At 37.3% G+C, this 17560-nt stretch overlaps 1 long non-coding RNA gene across 9 annotated transcripts in view; it reads right to left on the reverse strand.

Moving 5' to 3' along the window:
- LOC113999983 overlaps positions 1–17560 on the reverse strand; it is a 262086-nt gene that overhangs the window by 116924 nt on the left and 127602 nt on the right. For 8 of the 9 annotated variants that reach the window (XR_005566981.1, XR_005566980.1, XR_005566976.1 and 5 more), the window contains one exon: positions 8902–8972. This is a non-coding gene — a long non-coding RNA (uncharacterized LOC113999983). The other variant, XR_005566984.1, reaches the window with a different exon arrangement.

The following is a 17560-nucleotide window of genomic DNA, read 5'->3' on the forward strand; positions in this document are numbered from 1 at the left end:
TACTAGCTGCAGTCGGGAAGAATTGGCCTGAAACTGTCTGAAGCTGAGAGAATCTTTCATGTTAAATAGTTTAACTTCAGGATAACATATTCATGACTTGAATTAAAAAAAAAATAAAATCTAACCTATTTCATTAGCTGCATTATCTGGGCCTGTTCTTAATATTCTTAATTATGTCAATTTGAATATTTCAGTACATTTTCCAGTGTGAATTTACGAGAAAGTTTTGCAATCTATTACATTCATAATTCAGTTTTAAAAAGTACCCCACATACCCTTGTGTGGTGATAAACTAACATTTTATGAATCAGACAAAGAATTTTTAACGTTAACAAATAGAATGATCATGATCATGATCTATCACTTGATGCTTTCCCAGCACTTATCCATGGCCTGAGTTCATCCTTGCTTTTCTTCCTAAACAGTACAAGACTGTGTATATATATATATATAAAAAAAGGCAGTTTCATTTGAGAAATTACTTCAGATATATGAAAACTGGTCTTGAAATGAAAGACAATTCATGATGTTTTCAAGACTTGTCATTTAATCATGCATTTTGTAACAATTAGTATTTTTAGTGTCTTAGCTTCAAAAATCCTATTATTACGTGATAATCCTGTTTTTATTAAGGAAAAAAATAAGACATTCCTAATGGTGTGGATTGCAAAGGAAAGTTCAAAATATGAGCTGTAAAAGCTTAAATCAAAAAGGTAGCAAGTGAAAAGAAGCAATTAATGTAACACTTTATAATTTTTGGAGGCTTGACTCAATTTCTTTTTCCCCTCAACTGGAGTACAGATTTCCCATAGGATTTTCTTTTCAGGATCACAGTTGTTGACAAGGTTGAAGTGAGACACAGGACTGTGATCAAATTCATGCTTGCCTAATGTGTCAGACTAAACTTTATGCATCCCTCTAGGTCCAGATATTTTCCAAACCAGGGATCTCGGTAGATGGATAAACCTGAAAGTGTCCCTGCCCATAGCAGGGATGATGAAAATAGATGATCTTTAAGGTCCCTTCCAAATCTATGATACTGTGATTTATATGGGGGTTGGTGCATTTTGGAAAAAAGTCTTTGAACCAGCGTTTGAAGAGAGCTAGGAGTGTAATCTGTCCTGAACTGGGGTGCTGCAGTGAGGTGAATTGCATCCTAAAGGAAGACAAACAAACCAAAAATCTTCCTGAAAGAAAGAAAACTATAAGCCACTTCACAGTGCCTAAATTTAGATACTTTGGCGAAGGGCCTGAGGTAGGAGGTTAGTTTTATAAGTCTTCCTGTCTAATCGATTGAAAGGGCAAGACAGTCCTGTAAAGCACCTTAGTGAATTTTCTGCTTTGAACTGGATACTGAGAGAGCCTGCTCTCCTAAAGGCGTCTCTTAGTGTCAAACAGGTCCTGATTCCTGGAGCATAATGAAGATCTGATGTTGAGCCCTGTTCTTGGTTACATTAATTTCATAAGTGCCAGTGATGTGGGACTTGTGGTGGCAAAGGAGCCGGAAAACAACCAATGTCCTGTGCTGGCAAAGGAGCAGGAAAACAACCAATGTCCAAGACCCATGTGGATATGACTGTGCTCTGCAATACTACTTCTTCTTGTTCCAGAAGCCACTGGGTATGAGATTGCTTTAATTAAGTATTTGGAATTACAGAGTATTAGGGGAAAGAGAATGTTAGGAAAGCACTGTTGTTCTCACTTCATACTTCACAGAGCATATATGGAGGAAAATAGTAGTGCTTGCTCTTTTCCTTCTAACCCTATGCTACGAGTAGTACTAACACAATAACTGACTGGTATGTTCATCTAGGGTTTTTGGGTGGCTGGTCTGGGCTATGCTGAATCTGAGCAATCATCCAGGGATGTAAGACGGAAATTTGGATTGCTCCAGCAAGACAGATGCCCCTCACTTAGAGCCTGTGAGGGTTTGACCTCACTTCCCCCTTCAACTGAACAGGGGAGAAAAAATATAACTAAAGGTTCATGAGTTGAGATAAGGACAGGGAGATGACTACTGCCAGGGACGAAACAGACTTGACTTGGGGAAATTAATTGCATTTACTACCAATCAAAATCAAAGTAGGATAATGAAAAGTAAAACAAATCTTAAAAACACCTTCCACCCACCCCTCCCTCCTTCCTGGGCTTAACTTTATTCCATATTCTCTACCTCCTCTTGCCTTCCAGTGATGCAGAGAGATGGGGAATGGAGGTTATGGTCAATTCATCACATGTTTCTGTCATTGCTTCCTTCTCAGGAAGACAAGTCCTTCCCCTGCTCCAGTGTAGGGTCTCTCCCACAGGAGACAGTCCTCCATGAACTTCTCCAATGTGAGTACTTCCCACAGTTCCTCTAGAACTGCTGCAATATAGGCCCCTTTCCAAGGGGTGCAGTCCTTTAGGATCAGACTGCTCCAGTGGGGTCTCCCACAGGGCCAAAAGTCCTATCAGTAAACCCACTCCAGAGTGGACTCCTCTCTCCATGGATCCCCAAGTCCTTACCTGGAGCTGGCTCTGGTGTGGACTTCCCACAGGATCATAACCTGTTCTGGTGTGGACCTCTTTCATGGGCTGCATGTGGATCACTGCACTCCCATGAACCTCCATGGGCTGTAGGGGGATGGCTGCTTCACTGTGGTCTGCCCCATGGGCTGCAGCAGAATCTCTCCCCAGAGCCTGGTGCACCTCCTCCCCCTTTTTCTTCACTGACCTTGGTGTCTGCATAGTTACTTCTCTCAAATATTCTCACTCCCCTCTTCTCTGGCTGCAATTCCTCCTGCATAATAACTTTTTCCTTCTTAAATATGTTATCACACTATCTTAAATATGTTTTTACTGTTGCTGATGGGCTTGGCCTTGGCCAGTGGCAGGTCCATCTTGGAGCCAGCTGGTATTGGCTCTGTCAGACATGGTGGAAGCTTCTAGCAGCTTCTCAGAGGAACCACCCCTATAACCCCCTCAGTACCTGAACCTTGGCACACAAACTCAATACAGAACCACAAAAAGCTGGATGATCAGGAAGTTCATGAAACTCAAGTATTCATTGCAATTTTGAGAATGAACATGAATCGTGATAGCCTCTCTTCCTGAAATACTGGTGACGTTTTTCAGGAAAAATTGATCAAGTTGCATTTATATTGCACTGTAATGTAAATATATGTTCCTCTTGATTGCTGAACTTTGGCACTGGTGCTACTGTGTAAAATTAGTGAAGTCCATTTTGTATCAGATTGCCTCTACTGCATTGAAGATCAGGCCCTGCATTCTGAAAAACATCACTTTGTTTTACCGAACAGATTGTAGTTTAGAAACACCTGGGTAACTTTAATGACTACTGTTTTTAGGTTAAGCAGTCCAAAATCTGTGTTTGATTTGGAAAAGAAAGTTCGAGATTAACATGCTGTTTCTGCAAATCCATAATCAGAGCAGCTTTGTACCAAATAGCAGATTAGGAAGCAAGCCACAGCATGTACAGCATGACCCAAAACAGATGCACCTGCAAGGTAAAGGACTGGAAAGATTCTGCTTAGTGAAATAGGATCTCATTGTGTAATGTGTCTAACTTGCCTGTTTTTCAACTTCACCTAAAATGTCCTTAAATCTTTCTTTTCTTTCTTTCCTTTCTTTTCTTTTTCTCCCTTTTCTTCCTTTTCTTCCTTCTTTCTTTCCTTCCTTCCTTCCTTCCTTCCTTCCTTCCTTCCTCCCTCCCTTCCTTCCTCCCTTCTTTCCTCCCTTCCTTCCTTCCTTCCTTCCTTCCTTCCCTCCTCCTCTCTCCTCTCTTCCCCTTCCCTCCCCTCCCCTCCCCCGAGTAAAAATTTGCATGACCATTTATTTTGGAATGAGATTACTTAAAAGGAGAATAGGAAAGGATTCAGGTCACCAAACACAGATGTTTTTTGAGATGCTCTAGGCTGCTCAAGATGTCTGGGCTGGCTGATCTAACACAGGGAATCCATTCCCACTGGACGCAGGCAAGGATGTCCTGTTCTGTCCAAACTGGCACAAGAACACTCAAATCTCCTTCAGAGTGTTTCTACCTGGAATTGTTCCAGGACAGCTACTCTGCATTAAGACAACCCACAAGACTATACCTTATTCTGGAATAATTTTTATGTAATCTATCATCCTAAATTGCCTGCCACAGAGAGCTTGGTTAACAACCTAATCAAAGTTTGCCTGAAGATGTTATTTAGAGTCATTAACAATAGAAAGGAGAGGTTAATGGGCACCTATGCAGGGTCCTGCATGGAAACTTTGGCAACACTTTTTGGGAACAAAACTTAGAAGTTTCTATGTGAAAATTTCATTCATTTAACTAAGAACGGGATTTAAAATCAGTATGAAATAGGTAGTGCCAGCTCTTTTAGATCAATATAAGCCTGACAGAGCTGGGTTTAACTTATGCTGAGTTAGAAGTAAACCAATATAAGCTGCCTGTATCCCAACATTAATGTGTCTACTTAGAGTCTGTACTGAATTAATGAAACTGTTTCAAAATTTATTTAAGTCAAAAGAATGTGTACAAACAGAATTTTTACTGAAAGATGATTTATTAGATATGTATAATGCAGTCAATGATGGTGGATATGACAGAGAAGGAAATCAGGATCTTGACATAGTGAAAAAACCTGAATGGTTATGCTCAGGCAGTATTGTGCAATATTCAGATACAAAAACAATGGCACGAATATTTAGATTGTAGCCAGTTCCCTACATAATATAAGGTCCCAACACATAAATATGCATTTCTGTATACATAGGCAGATGGCATAAATATGGCAAAAGGATGGAAGTTTAAAGTGGATGCACAGGGAAATGGTCTAAACCAGAATAAATGGCTCATGTCCTTAATGGCAAAGAAGGAAGAATACCACTTGGAATACTACTGTGGAAACAAATACAAGCAAATAGAGCAGAATTGATCTTGCCACCCTATAATTTTTTCCTCTTAACTTCTTAAAGGTCTTCACCTGTTTAACATTCTGGAGGGGAAAAATAATGCAAAGAGATTTTTCTGATATTGTTTGAATTGTCTTTTTTTTAGACAAGAACTGTTTTACTACCCAGAGTTCCACAAAAAAAAAAAAAAAAGATGTTCACAGCACAAATTAAAAACTGGTCATGAAAAATATAAATGCTCTTTCAACTTGAGAAGGAAATCACTTCATAATTTACACTCTCTACTTGAAAAGAAAACAACTTTACTCATAAGTTATTGGTTTTCCTCTCTTCTTGTCTGTGTTTCTCTCTATTTAGTGCATGTTCTTCACAGTCCCTCATCAATGCCCTTAGATACAAGGGAGATGTTTGAGAGTCAGTGCAAGAAGAAGTTTCATTTTAATACACAGCAAATTAGAGGCACTGCACACACACGTATATGTGGCATACCAGAATATTAGCCTCGAATGTGGACTCATCTGCCTTGAATAGTCTTTCATCCACATCCCAACACCATTTTCTAACATTTGCAAACCAATTGAGAGACTGCTTTGCTGAATTTACCTGTGACAATATATGTAAAAGAGGATAGGTAAAAATGAAATCTCAAGTGCTGTTATTGTTGACAGACAGCTGGGAGATATGAACTGCATACAGTACATGCAGAAATGTGGTTGCCCTATAAATTTTGCTGTGTCTCTAAACAAAGACAAAAATAGGTATAACTAGCCTGGTATTGTTTAGTTACGTAACAGATTGAGGGTTTGGGTTTTAGTCACTGAAAATGTGATAAACAACATTGTGCATTAATGCAGAAAACAGATTGAGCTTTTTAATGGTACATCAAATAAGACTTTATTAGCATCTATTAGGTTCAACCCAAAGCCTGGGAAATAGCATTAATGAGCATCATATATCAGTCTGTCTGTTATTAGATAACATTATCCCTTAAAACTAGCAAGTCATATAGTACTTCATACTTTTTACCTTTATCTTTAGAATAAGCTGCTGACATCCTCTCCTGTTACACTGGCCTTACTATTAGTAATAGTGAACCAATTTATAAACCCATTAGTGACACTTTTTCCCGAAGATAAAAACAGTCAAAATTATCTGGCAGCAATTAATCTTAATGGCTGTATGCAGTAAACAGCAATGGGCTAATTCCAGCTCTGTCAGCCCCATCAAACAATCCCACATTAGGCAGCTTTTCACTGATCCATTAAGCATATTCAGAACAACAACAAATTCAATGCTGAAGGCATATGCACTAAACATTACAACAGTGATCTTCTGAAGCCATCATTATCTCTTAAATAGTACTTCCCCCATGTATTATCATTATGCTGTACATTAGAAATACTTTGATTAAACTCCCTTAATTCATAACAGCCAGCTGCAGACCATTTATGCAGTTAATCTCAACACAACAGCTATTGAGGAAATATAACAAATGAAGGCTGTAAACTGGAAGTCATTACTATGAAAGATACTGGTTTCCTAGCCCTCATAGTGCAAAGTGCACGGCAAGATTGTACTTTAGAATGACAGTGATGCAGACTGAAACAACTAATGGCTTTCCACATGTCCTGCAACATATGCAGCAGGAATTGCAGCTGTAAAGGTGTGTGCAGGAGCGACCTGACAAACTGTCAGCATGAGTGACAAAAACATCCAGAAGCCCCTTGTTCACAGGACTAAAATATCACCAGAGAGCTAGAATGCAAACTGCAGCCTCTTCATTGCTTTGCTGGCTTCATCTGGAGCACTCTGTAATTTGTCTCTACGAAAGAAGAGTTCTGATTTCTTCCTCTATGAAGCTCGAGTTAGTGGTAATGACACTTTGAAAGACTGCAGACCTTTAGTTTCCTTTCCTACAAGTAATAGCTGTTTTGAGAATTTTTATTAGACTATTTTCTCTTTAAGATATAATGGATATGGTGTGGCAAGAAAATTTGCATAAAGCTTTCCATAGTGATGTAAACAAAAACAATATTATCAGGAGGGGAAGGAAAACAGTAGCTAATTTATATTTCCACTCTGACCTGAAATTCACATGAGGTATTCTCATTTAATAACATGAAAATGTTAAATAGATAAAAGTTGATGGTATTTTCTTAAGTTTTCATCAAATGTATTCCATTAAAAATGTGTATTAAAAACTCACTCAGAAAGGTTCATGCTGCATATTAAGGAAAAACAGGAGCTAAGTTGGTGTTGACTATCTAGATTGCACCTTTTCTTAATTCAACCAAGAAATACCCCAAGAATTCTGTGGGACTTGGGTACAAAAAAACACTTTCAAAAATTCTTTACTTGTCAAGTGTAAAGAAACCATAAAAATATTAGTGAATAGGGTCTATGTGTTTTACAGTTCTTTACTATATATAAATAGTTTATTTGATTTTAAAGAAATAAACCACAGACACAGTGTCTACCTTGCAATAAAATGATTAAATAAATAAAACTTCAATTTGGCACAAGTCTAGCTGCCAGTTCTGATCTTAGTTCCAGTTCATAAGTCCAACTCAGCTGAAGGTGGATGCAAAACCTTCACAGTACCTTCAGGACCAGCACTGAGGAGCAGGCAATGGAATGCAACAGGTAATAACACCCTTTAGAGGGTTAGAAGAATCAGCTTCCTGATATTTGGATAAAACTGAGGTGAAAAGTCTCAGTGCAAGTCCAGTTTTATACTTCTATTACTTTCTAAAGGTCGTGCATTTCTGGAACATGTAAGGCTGTAGCTCTCCACCCATTTATGAGGGGAGGCAGACCTGCATACCAAGGTAGATGTGTACTGCCCAAGCACCAAACATACTTAAAGAGTGAATTTTGCAAATTCCATCCCAAACAGAAACCTTTTACATACTATCATAGTAATCTCTCTTTCAAAGGGATAAGAATGAACTTGTGCCTCAGACACAGATTTAAAACACTGGTACTCTTCTTACCTCTACAGTACCTTGCCATACAATCTTAGGTAAGCTTTATTTCTCTTCTTTATAATGTTGATAAGGTGACTTTTACGTGTGGCAGAGCTGTTGCCAAGACTAACTGGTGATGGGTACAGTTATTCCAAGGTCTTTGATCAGAAAACTGAACAGAAAAAAAATTGCTACATCATTTGCAATAATGCATTCTTATTTTTGGCTTTCAAGGCTGGCTCCCATGATCAAATTTATGTAGGACTTTTAAGCATCAAGAAGCCTGTCTATAACATAGATCTACTCTGGGTCCTTGCAAAACCAGCACTGGCTCCCAGCACTGGTCTGACCAGCTTCAGAGATTATGGAAATTAGCAGAAGTGGCCCTCAAGAAGGCAGGTGCTGAGCATGCAGAAACTGCATCCCTACCTGCATCCTACACTGCCACTACCAAGGTAAGCAGTCTGTTTTCCAGTAAGTAAAAGTAAATAGATCAGTTTCAGGAAATATTTTTCTCCATGTCAGCCCCATTCCTGCTGTTCTAATGCCAGTCTTTGGAAATAGATGAGATTTGTCTTGAACCTATTTCATGTGATCTGGAGGTAACCTACAACAAGAAAAGCGCCTGAAAGCCAAAGATGGCTTCTTAACCCAGCAGAAAGAGAAAACTGAGTAATTAATTTTAATTTTTTTTTCTTCTACACAGAAACGTTTCTAGGTATAAGAGCTTCAGACAACAAGGAATATTAGACACTCTGCTGAAAATCAAGACATCAGCAGAGTCTGGGCATCATCCTCTGACAGGGGATTCCTAAGACTGAACATTTTCACTTAAGTGCCTAAACACAGTTGAAGTTTCCTACTGAACAGTATTCTCAATGTCTGAGATGTAACATATATTTCTCATGCATGACCTATTAATATGGGAAGAAGTAACTTTTCACAAAACATAAAGAGGGATTGACTCACCATCCTCTTTGGCAGGCAGAAAGATCTGTGATATGATGTGACAATTATAAGTTATAAAGTGTACCTGAATCATTATACGCAACCATCTTTGTCCAGTTTTACGTTTTGCTTCTTCTCCCAGCAGTACGTTTTTCCCTAAAAAAAATGAAAAATGCCATAAGTAACATATTTTCAATAATTTATTCATTTTTCAAGACCTAATATGCTTGGATTTGAGCTAATCCAAGTAGGTAAGTGCTAACCTTCAGAACAAAGCAGAAGATTGTTCCACCCTTCTCTCTGAAAAAGAAGAGCAACAGAATTTGTCACCTAACAGTGGACTCAGTTCTAGGGAGTACTGAGGAAAGGATACTTTGCAGGTGATAATGTGTGCTGGTAAGAATGGCAAATTATTCCCAGCTGCTATTTTTTCATTCCAGCACAAAATTTTCACTTAGTTGCAGTTTTACCAGGCAACACCTCTTTTTCTTTTTTTTTTTTTTGGCTCAGGCTTCATATGACTGATTTCAGAAGAATATATGGCTATGTATATACCCTTCTAATACAGTAACAGGGGAACTACTCTGCTTACTTTCCAAGGACCATTTACTAATCTTGAATTGAGCTAACCAAACAGTGCAGCAGGGAGTTTATAAAGATTCTTATAATTCTGCCCAGCACACGATCCAAGCACAGAGCTCTTACTGTATCAGTAAGAATTCAGGACTAAAGAGAAAATATATACTTGCCGAGCTGCTAGTAGGATATTTTATGTTAATTGCAGATGAATTTTATAGATGGATTTTATTTCAAATTATGGACATCGTCTCATCTTATTTTGACAATATGTGAACAGTCAGATATGAAACAACCTATACAATGTGTCTGAGTTTTTCACAAAGGGTGAGACAAGGTTTTTCACAACTGACTAGAACTGTGAAATAGTTCGGTCATGCTATGACATATTTTTCCTATTATTACCATACTTAAAAAGGGTCAAACCTGATTTTCAAAACCAGAATATTGTTCTCTTTCATCTAAGATAACTTCAGGTCACCCAACAGTGGTAAGGAACTTTGAAAATATTGTATTGATTTTGCTGATAAAATTCCCAGCTAAAATTCCCTAATTTGGGACTGTGGTGAAATGATCATAAAAGTAGACTGAACTTTTCATAGAATTATTGTTATTGATGGTACTAATTGGCAACAGAAGAACATGAGTTATGAGTTAAAGGGGTGCATCTCTACTAAGGGACAACACAGTAGAAGAATATTTTGCAGGTTTTATTTTGTTCACTTATTCAAGTTTGGACTTTCACGAAAAATTCTATTGTAAAAGTTAAGTGAGGCTCTGATAGAGAATCCAGAATTGTCCAATTTTTAGATTTTTTTTTCCCAGTTCTTCAGTCCCTTTATACATTTGGAAGAATTTCCACATAAAAGATGTTTCCTTTTTCTTCGGTGGGACTATTAATGTGTGCAAACTTTAACTTGGTCCAAGTATTCTGTGGCTGACAGAATGTTAGGAAATCAAGTTTAATGAGTGGTTAGACTGTGTACAAAAAAACCTCTAGAAATCATATAAACCATACTGATTTATAGAAGGCTGTGCTAAGAAGGATAGGGTTTCCGTCTCTAAGGGATCAGAATATAAGCAGTGAAATGGAGAGGTGATTTTCAACCTTTTTGAATTTACAGACAATCTAAAAATATTTTTAGTGGAAAGGAATATCCATGTAATATATTTAAGCTTGTAGATATTAAAACTGCTTTTTCAGGGACCACTGACAGGAACCTTAAGGATTCCCAAGGGTTCACAGGCTATAAGTGAGAAATCATTGAAATTAATGATACCAAATTATCTACCCCATTCTAGCTTTGTTTTGTATGTTTGCTATAGTGCCTTGCATCTGCCTTATTAATTATCTGGACTTATATTACCATACTCCTTACATACCTAGAAATGCCAAAAAAACATGAAAAAGTAATTTTTAAAAATTTCATTACATCTTGTCTAAAAAGAATCGTAATTCGTGAAGGAAAAAAAGGAATAAAAAATTATTCCATTCATATACATTTTGTCATTAATTTATAACTAATTTATCAATGACCATGCAGCTGCACTCACTGTATTTTTGAAAATAAAAGCTCATATAATACTCATATAGTCTCTGAAAGCGTAGCATCTTAATAAAGGAAGAGGAAGCCACCAGAGTAATTAGAAAGGTATATTGTACTGCATATAATGGCAGAAGGATGTTTGTATTATAGTCCAACACATCATTAAGGATACAATTGTTATTTAATGTGGTACAATCATCTTTCTACTCTTCATGAAATCCACTTAAGTAATTACTTTTCTTAGCTCATTGGTTCTATGAACTGACAGTTTAGCAAAGTACTATGTCTAAAGAAATACTAAATGTACGTTTTTATGATACCCTACCTTTTGAGCTTGACTGTTACTGCTTACCTGGACTGTTACTGTTTATCTGGACTGGTTGTTTTCTCATTTAAAAAACTGGTGAGGAGAGTGGGGAGGAGAGGGGAAAACTGGAATGGGAAGGAGAGAGGGGAAAGAAACACCAAAAGCTTACAGAGCTGTATTAAAAAATGTAAACATTAAATGAAAAGCCCCATTCCCTTTTTCTCTACAGTGTTTTCCTTTCCCTCTGTCTAGGTTTTGAAACATATATACATAGACATATGCCAAATTAATTATTTGTGCAATGTTTAATCTCTTTTTTTTCTGTTAGCAACAGAACACTAGTTCAGTAGTGCAGCACCTTGAGTTGCTCCTAATCTGTTTTTAAGAGGAATAGTTTTACAAAGCACAGTTTTCAAGATTTGGGAGAGCATTCTCTTATGAAAGTTGATGATGAACATTAGCTAGCATATTATTTTACCTTATAATCTTTTTGCACTTATGACTGCAATAATATATGGGAGCAACATCACCTATATACTCAAAGCTCGTTCGTTTTTTTTTTCCTGTCATGCATATTTTAATATAAAGTTCAAGACCATTCTGCAGAGCAAGCCCAGCATTCAGCAGACACAGCACTGAAGTGCAACATTCAAATTGCCCAACAGAATGCTTTCTTTTTTTTTTTTTTTTTGTATTTTAAACTTAAAGCTCTCTTTCAAAGGATGTTGTAGTCTTCATGTTTGCTAGCATTACAACAAGGTAAGTCTGAAATACCTTTATCTTATTTGGTAGATCTATGTTTGATGCTCTTTGTTTGAATAGAAGTGTCAGCTGTATTTTACCTTATTATATAAAAAACTTTCAGAATTTAATTAAGGGTCAAGTACCCGCTGTAGATAAATGCAACAGCTAGAGCATATTTCTGATCTCTCTGAAGACTGCAATCATGAAAATTATTATCATTGAGTAAAACTGGTCTCAATGATGGTGACTGTGAGATGGAATCTGTGTTAGTCAGCCATAATTTACATAATAATGGGTTCCGAGTTTTCATCAGCACCTTTTGTTTGTACAGTGCTTACTGCTACAGTAAATTGTCAAAATGTCATTCCTATCCAATCAGCCAGAAAATATCAACAGTAAACAAGGCACAAGAAAAAATTCTCAGATTTAAAGAATGATGGAGGAAACAGTAAAACAGGACACTGGAATACTTGTAGCAGTCCTATTCTGATATTTTCAACAACACTGCTGAACAACTCATGAAACATTATTTTTTTAATGAAGCAATGTCATTACCTGTTTGTTTCCTCTTCCATATGGCAACCTATTACACTGCTACAGGCAAAACAGATTCAACAACAAAATTACTACAGTCTAGGTAGCCACAGACCTACAACTACCCAAAAGCAACTTAATCTAGGAAAACACTGAGTTCTAAATGAAAATACTAGCCCAAATAAATCTATCTTCTCTAACAAACACTCAAAGCCTGATAATATTTAAGTTGAAAGGAATTCTGTGAAACTTTCTGCTGCTCTCTAAAATTCACAGAATTGCAAGGAGAGGAGTGGCATGAGTTAGTCACAGTGTAGGCTTTATACATAAGCCATCATACTTATATACTATATTAAAATTAAAATTTTCATATTGTGTTTGAAATAAAAATGAATAAAGTGGCACCCTGCCAAAGAGGACCAGAAGCCACCCTTGTGTGGAGCCAAAATACTTGGTTCAAATAGTACTTAATTCATTTTGGTGAAATGACAAGTAGTATAAATGTGTCTTTAAAACAGAGAGGCAAAAACTCTAAAAAATGTTTCTTTGTATTGTGGTTCATGAAGTTGACACAGTCATTGCCTGTATATAAGCAGAAAACAACCTGATAAACATTCCTCAAGGAGGGCTTCCAGCACTGTGTTCTTAAAAATCTTCAAAAAGATGTGATCACCTAGTTAAGTCACCACAGAAAAGACTCATAGTACCTTCTTTTGGAAATGAATAAGAGTTTTAAAATCTATTGAAATGAAGGGTTGACATAAGCAAATATTTTGTAGAGCTTTCAGGTTTCTTTACCATTCACTTTATTTTACTTGGCTACTTTTAATTTTTTTTTCCACTTCTTCTCTTTGAAAACCCTGCATTGTCCAAGCCCTTTCGATTAAGCAGCTTGCCTGAATGAAAGCACTGTGATGAGGTGGCGGTGCATCAATAAACAGGGTGCCTCTCAAAGCAGGACAGAATGCTGAGAAATAGGGCTGATCAGCAGTAATTACTCTGACACTTCATGCAGTACAGGGAATTAACTCCTAGGACTTTGGGCCAAATGGAGAAGTAGTAGTTGATGTTCCACATTGTGAATGCCTCTGTGCCTGAACCCATTATGAGTTTAAATGGACATGGGAATTCACTATATACAGGGCTTCTTTCTTTCTTTCTTTCTTTTTCTTTCTTTCTTCCTTTCTTCCTTCCTTCCTTCCTTTCTTTCTTTCTCTTTCTTTCTTTTTCTTTCTTTCTTTCTCTTTCTTTCTTTCTTTCCTTCTTTCCTTCTTTCCTTCTTTCCTTCTTTCTTTCTTTCTTTCCCCCTGGCCTTTATCCTGCATTCATTTTTCATTAAATGACAAATAATTCAATACAGGGATGCCCATAACAACCATATTTATGGGAATGCACCCATCATGTTGGGGAAGACACCTATACACCAAGTTAAGGAAGTGGAATTGCTCTAAGGCAGACTTGCAGAAACTAAGGTACACAAAAACACATAGCAGGAGGGGAAATACAGCTAAAAAGGCAACTAGTTAGCAGCTGCCACTATGACCTTTAACTGCATCCATGGTAACTGGGCTAAAGATGGAGTTCCATTTTATTATTCTCACACCCACAATGTTAAGCCTATGAATCCCATTGCAATTTAATGGCTGAAATCAGAAGGCAGATCTGTGTTCATTGGACCAGTGCCGACATCCTCTTAGCTAATGAGTGCAATAAACATTTTCATGCCAGGAAACCAATGCAAGTGGAAATATTATGCCATGTGGAAATCTATCCCCCAAACACAAAGAAATGGTCAGTAAAGCCAGTCCTTTATGTTCATTTGCATATACTGTAATTTTTCAGGCTTTAGACCACTCATCTTTGAAGCAGGAAGATATTTAACTCATACATTCTTTAATACTGTGGCATGCAACTGCATTCAATTTATATTTAAGAATAGTGGGAAGAATTACATATTCCAGAGTTAATGACTATAGCTGCCTCTAATTATTTTCCTAAAGGAATCTTATGTTTTTAAACAGTATTTTTGCTTTCATGCACCTAAAATGTATTTCATCCATTTGCAGGCTATGTTCAGTACCACCAACTGAGCAAAAGACAGTAAACCAGCAAACTCTTTCAACAAGAAAGAGGGCTTTGTTCTAACTTTTGTTGCTATTGTAACATGACTCATACAGTTTTTCTTAAGCATCAGTGACAACAATGTCATATCTTTGTCATGTGAGCTGAAAGCAAGACATATGTCCCCCTTATTTGGACTGAAGAACTAGAGCAACAACAACAGCGGTTAAAAGGATCTGTGCTGGGTGAGTCTTTGAGATCTCAAGCACTTCCACCTCTCAAGTTCTGTGGTAACTTGTAAAATCAACAATGAGAGGTATGGAGTGGAGATAAGAATTTATTCATAAACCTTTACCTGGAGAAAACCAGTAGGGATGAGGAGTAGCCATAATTATTTAAAAAATCATAAATATAGCAATTTAGCCACATTGAGCCATTCAGTTATTTATCTCTCTTACCTCCCAGCCTCCCCTAAAGAAGGAGCATCATTCTAATAATACAATAGACCAGGGTGAAGAAGAAAACTCTGAATGCATGAATGTGCAGCTGGAAAATGAAGGTCACCAAAATCTCCTTGAACTCTTGGGTAAACCCAATGTATTTGCTTCAAAGTGGTGCAGTCGAAGACATAAAACTACATTAGTACACTCATAAAGAGCGTTATGTGAAATATCCCTGCCTCTCACAGTCAACTTCCTCCTTTGCCTTAAAATACCCAGAATTTTATTTTTGTTAAAATGTTAGCCTGGCATAAGGAGAGAGGGCTTAATGACTTCCCCTGACAAGAACTACATGTATTTTTTTTCTTATGGAATACTGCCAAATATCCTTTGTAATAAAAAGCTTGAACCATTTTGCTAACTGAAGCTGCTTGTTCTGGTAACTGTAAAGGTCAGACGGAAAATAATTTTGGTGTTTCTTATCTTTTAAAATAATGTCACTTTTTATCATTACGGTAACATTTCTGGACAACAAAGAAAAGACAAAACAGTAGATGTGATGTCCCAGAACACCAGGTACACTATTTCTTAAAAGACATTAGGTTAAAAAAGCTGTTAGCCAATTATACCAAAGACTGGAAATGTCACAAAAGCCAATGAAATCTCCCTGGTAACATTCAGAAATAATATGCTTTGGATCATACTGTATATTAAATGACAACTGTCAATTTAAAAAAGAAGTCCTCAAAAATCTTTGATGTATGACAATTCAGAAGTTGAAACACAATGTTCTTACCATTTAATATCTTTGAGATAAAAAGCTTTTGACATGTTAACTAATGTGAAGGAATAAGTGCTCCTCTCATTTTCCTAACACAGTACTGGACTGCACTGTGTAGCTTTTTGTGATAAATGTCATAAGAAGAAAGGTGGTACATAACAATTTTATTTAGTTAAGTATATGCATTTATGGCTATTACATTACATAAGAATAGAGACAAGTGAGATTTTCTATCCTAAATATTGTTCTTTGGTACATGTAGCATTTATTTCAGTTGAAATGGGCATTTAAATAGGCACTGATTGTCAATATTATATAATCCACTTTTCTGTCTGGGGCTGTAGTACAGCATAATTCAGAGGAAGATGTCAGTGTCTGAATATGCAGCCATTCCAGGATAAAAGGTCTTTGAACTGTATGTTAGTTGTCTTTTTATTGTTTTGTTTGTTTGTGAGTTTCCCCCACAAAACAGAAACCATTCACAATCTCTACCTTCGGGTACCTGGGCTGGGTGGCTCCCAGGTAGCTGAGGAAATCTCCACTGGGCAGTGCTGGGTGGTGGTGCAGGGCTCATCTCTTTAGCTGGGCTCCCAGAGTCACTGACTACGGAGGATGCTTCCTCTTACTCCAGGAGAGCATCTCAGCAGTTCATGCAGTGGCTCAAATCTGTGCACCTTCCACTGGGGTCCAGCTGGAAGCCTCCCATTTTAAGGATAATCTGAAGCTGAATCCCATCAGGTTTCTCTATATTAAGACTTCTCCTGCCACTGAAGCAATGGAGCTCAGTAGTGACATTGAGACAAAAGCCTTACCGTAGGTAAAAGGGAGTGTTAAAGAATCCAAGTCATAGGTCATCAAATAATATGAAGATGGTTCAGCAGAGGCATTTAAGGTATGAATTTTGAGTTGCCTAAATTAACACCCTACAAAAAAGGAGGTTAGATAGCTAAATAAATAGTAAGCTTTTAGTTATGTTGACTGGCTTTAATGAATTGTGTGTGTGTGTGTGCTAATAGTTAGGTCCAGTGTGGATGGGGTTTTGTGGCCCTGAAAATGTCATACTGAAGGTCTACACTGCTCAGTTGTTGGCAGAATATGTATGAAGGTGATTCAAAGAAAACTCTGTCCCCCCAGAAAAGCAAAAGTCATAAACAGCGTAGACCTCACCAACTGGTACCATTAGATTCTGGGGAAAAGAATAGTTCCTGAACCTCTTCTAATTAATGGTATAGACACAGGCTAGAAACAATGCTGTATATTGCCTCAGATCAGCTGCAGACATTTTGCAGTTATTTTGCTGAAGAGCAAACGACAAGTTAACCCTACCAGAACTGGGGAGCTTTATGAACTCAATCAGTAAATCCTTATACTTATGCTGTATTCACCAGAATAAAATTAAGTAGCAGGTGAAATGATGGTAAAACAGTTGTGAAGGAGGTAACGAATATGACCTTCTGGGAAATCTTTCTGATCCCAAAAGTAAGAGCAAGAGATAGAAAACACTCTTCTTGAAACGTTGGTTGCACAACATATTTGAAGATGAAAGTTTTACTGTTATGGAACAACACTGAGGGTGCACTGGAACCTTATTCTGTTAGACCAATGAGCTGCAGAAACAGACAGGGCTCTGTCTCATGGGTAGGATAGGTACTGTCTTTGGTTGAAAAGTAGAGGTTGAAAATGTAAACTTCTTAATAAATATTTCTGGTTTGAATCTGAAAAATTTAAATCATGTATTTAGGTGTGTGTTGTAC

Source organism: Pipra filicauda, unplaced genomic scaffold (assembly GCF_003945595.2).
Source record: "Pipra filicauda isolate LSUMZ 115617 unplaced genomic scaffold, ASM394559v2 scaffold83_size3615187_pilon, whole genome shotgun sequence".
In the NCBI taxonomy this organism is placed as follows: Eukaryota; Metazoa; Chordata; class Aves; order Passeriformes; family Pipridae; genus Pipra; species Pipra filicauda.